This window comes from Triticum dicoccoides, chromosome 7B, assembly GCF_002162155.2.
Source record: "Triticum dicoccoides isolate Atlit2015 ecotype Zavitan chromosome 7B, WEW_v2.0, whole genome shotgun sequence".
Classification (NCBI taxonomy): domain Eukaryota; kingdom Viridiplantae; phylum Streptophyta; class Magnoliopsida; order Poales; family Poaceae; genus Triticum; species Triticum dicoccoides.
In genome coordinates this window covers 251,475,576-251,479,571 of record NC_041393.1, presented here as the reverse complement: position 1 = coordinate 251,479,571, position 3,996 = coordinate 251,475,576, and positions in this window count along the sequence as shown.

The window sequence follows — 3,996 nt, the reverse complement described above, 5'->3', positions numbered from 1 at the left end:
CGAGTGGCCGAAGGGTACCTTCATAGACAACGTCAAGGTTTGGCAAAAAGAGTGGTTCTATATCACCGAACCACGCGGCATGGGCTGGGCAGCAGGCCCCGAGTTCAGATCTGGACCCTCCACGAGGCTAACCTCTTGGACCCAGAAGAGCCTCGACTGGGGGTCGCCCATGGAGGTGGAGTTGCTGCAGAAACATGTCTCCAGTATGATAAGGCGAATGCCAAGCTGACCAACGTAGTCCAAGTGATGCTCTGCCGCCGCCTCGTACCCTGCCAGCAATGGGACACTACTAGGGAAAACCCTACTAGTAGCGCGGGTTTTGAGGCTAGCAGCAGTGCGGGTGGACGCGCTACTAATAAGGCGCTACAGCTAACTTATAGTAGTAGCGCGTCCGCACCCGCGCTAATACTGTTGACGATATGAGCAGCGCTTTTGCGGAACGCGCTACTATTAGTTAGCTGTAGCGATTTCCTTGTCCCTCGCTATTGATATATCTTTCATCATTTTCCCCTGCACCCTTTCCCTCTCGGTTCCAATAAACTGCAATTTTCAGATATTAGGTACTACTAGATATCAAATTCATAAAACATTATAAGTACTAGTTAGTACTCCCTCCGTTCCAAATTACTCATCGTGGTTTTAGTTCAAACCACGACGAGTAATTTGGAACGAAGGGAGTACTAGATAACAATTTCATGCATAGTCAACATGCATCCTCAAGCAGTACAAGGTCATATCGACGATGATCATCATAGTTGATATCGACGACGATCATCATATGTAGTTCTAGATGATATCGATGACGATCATCATATGTAGTTCTAGATGATATAGCCACACACACACATATGTAGTTCTAGATGATATCAAAGACAATCATCATCCTCAAGCCTGGGCGGTTGGTGTTCCTGATAGTAATTAGGATGGCCTGTCCAACACGAAGATTCTTGCCATCGAGGAATTTCTTCCACCCAACCGAGTTTAAGTGTGTGCGACCATCCATGTCCACGCGGTAAGTACAGGGTGTGACGGAGCCCCTTGCGGTAAGGTGTAGTCCAGCCGAGCCTTCTTCATTAGGCTCAATACCATAACTCACAGATAGGCTCTTTGCCAATTTCTGAATAAGAAAAACATATCAATTAATAAATAGCCTCGCACATACTCTTGCAAATAAGTATATATGGATTATCTACACTATTAATAGTTCCTTAGATTCTACACTAATAAGCATGTGATCAAACTCTACACTAGAACATATCATCGACTAGATTCCACACAACATACCATATCATTGGACTCTACACTAAGTATTTCATCGGATATTTGCATTTGTAAGTATAACATACCATATCATGTCGATCAACCATGGTACTTGTTAGGCGGGTCACGAATGGCACCCCGACAAAGTCAGCACATGGCGGAATTATGTCCCACAGGTTGGACACCTCCTCCTCGCTCAGCCTCATTCTTTGAGCTACGATGGCTTCATGAAGTGGGTCCTCATCATCTTCATCGAGTGGGTCCTCATTATCTTCATCATCTTCGTCATCTTCATCATCTTCCACCAGGTTGATATAAATGACAGCCAGCTTGGGTCTTTCTGCTCTGAAGGAGAAGCTGATCAACTCACCACCAGTAAGACGCATGCGGGCGAGGAAACGGACCCATCCATCTCCTCCAATCCATGACATATTGCGTTCTTTCTTGACCTTCATAGTGTACGGCCCCCCAGGAGCCTCAAATGTCACAGTGTCTCCTGTCAGCTTGTTGAATTTTAACCTCACATTGCATGGGACGATCTGTGTAAAATAAGCAAAATGACACAATGCAGTAATGCCAACACTAAAAATAAAATAGTTGTTACATTTCATATAATTTCTTACCGCCGCATGACGAAAACTCGGCTGGAAGTAGATGCCGAACAGCTTGCCAGTTGCAAGGCTGCTGGCGCACCTTGACTTGCATAGTCGACATGGTGGTGGTGGTGGTGGCGCCATTTTCCTAAAGCAATATGAGCAAAGGATTAACGATCTTCACAGGAAAGAAAAACAATAGCATGTGCTATTTTTGGTACTTCTTCAGTTATATTTTCATAGTGGAACCTGTCGGGGAAACTGATCCACGAACACCTATGGGACCGGCGGACCGAGCCCCTTTCAGTTCGGCGGGGGGCGGAGATCGCACGAAGAGCAGATCGAGGCGAAGCACACGAGCAGTTTACCCAGCTTCGGAGCTCTCCGGAGAGATAATACTCCTACTGCTGCTTGTCTGATTGTATTCTGTTCTTGCTCGGGAGAGCTAAGTGTTTTTCTGGCTTCCGAATGAGCCGAACCCCCTCTACGTTGCGCATGGGCCTCCTTTTATATGCTCAAGGGGTCACCGACAGGTGGCAATGCAGAGAAGGGTAAAAATGTAAAAAGGAGTTGCGGTTGGTACACCTACTTGCACAGTGTATCCTACCTAACCCTGACGGCAGGGGACAAAGGCATTAAATGCCCGTCTGTGTTGCCCAAAACAGTACAGAAAGGGACCGTGAGGGACGCCACCGTTCGCCACGATGGCGATCTTGTCAGCGCCGCATGCCACCGCGCACCGCTGGCTGCACAGCCTCCTGCCACGCGCGCCTGGAAAAGCCCCAGAGCGACACGTTGGTGGATGCGCTGGAGCGTGGGTACAGGGTGGTTACTTGCCGCGGCAAGTGCCTTGCCGCGGTCGTCGTCTTGTCAGGCCCGGAAGCTTGTCGCTCACCGGGCCTTGAGATGCCTTGGTTGGTCTTCCCGGCAAGCTCCTCTTGCCGGGGCCTTGTCGCCTTGCCGGGACGCGTGGCGCGTCGCGGCAAGTTCCTTGGGATGCCTCGGTTGGCCTTCCCGGCAAGTTCCTCTCGCCGGGGCCTTGTCTCCTTGGCTTGAATACTTTGTTCTTGAATGGCTCCAAGGGAACCATAGAGGACCTTGGCGGTCGCCCGGCAAGCCTTGCCGCGGGGTGCTGCAACTGCCCGTGCACAAGTTCGGGATACTAGGGTACCCCTACTCTAGTACACCAACAGGAGCCCCCGGGCCTGGGCCACACACGGTGCCGAGCGTTGTTGGGCCAGGCCCAAGACAGGGCACGGGCACGCGCGGCCTGGGTTACGCCGAATCTTACTCCGTATCCACCGCACCCTCCCCCAACGGCACGCATTGAATGCGGCATTGTGGGAGAGATCGTGGGTGGTTTCTTTATTCGGAAGGGCGAAATGTCTGCCCCCTCCTTCTTTATAAGCAGGGGAAACAGGGGCAGTTTCCCCACTTCGCCGGTTGCTACTCCATTCTCGAAAATCTTCGCCGCTCCATCCTTCTTCTCAAAGCCGAAAAAGAGCAGCGCTCCGCCCCCCATTGCCACCAGCTCCACCGACGCCGTCGATCTCCCTCGCCACCTCCGCCATGGCTCCGAAAGCCGACAAGGGGAAGGGCGTGAAATCGGTCGAAGCGCAGCGGCTCGCGGCGCTGCGGAAGGAGCGGGCCATTTTCCCCCCTCAGCTTGACGCGAAGGAGCTGAGGGAGTACTACTACCTCTTCTGGTCGACGGAGACGCGAGCGCATCCGCGCACGAGGGTACTCCCGGCCACCGCTTCGAGGCTGGCTCCGAACGGGTATACCTTTTTCGCGCCGTTCTTCTATTGCGGGCTCTGCCCACCTTTCTCTGAATTCTTTTGCGATATCATGAACACCTGCAGGTTCCGCCTCCTTGATTTCACCCCCAACGCCGTTCTGACCATGGCAGTTTTCGCACATTTGTGCGAAAACTTTGTCGGAGTCCACCCAAACGTAGCCCTTTTCCGCCACTTCTTCATGCCTCGAGTCGAGAGAGGAGAGCCCCTTGCCGGAGGAATCGCTTGGATCTCGAGGGTCGGCAAGAAGAAAGCCTATCTGGAGGGAGAGCTCCGCAGCAAATGGGAGGAGTGGAGAGCTGAGTGGTGCTGGGTCGTCGAGGAGAACCCGCAGCCATTCACCGCCC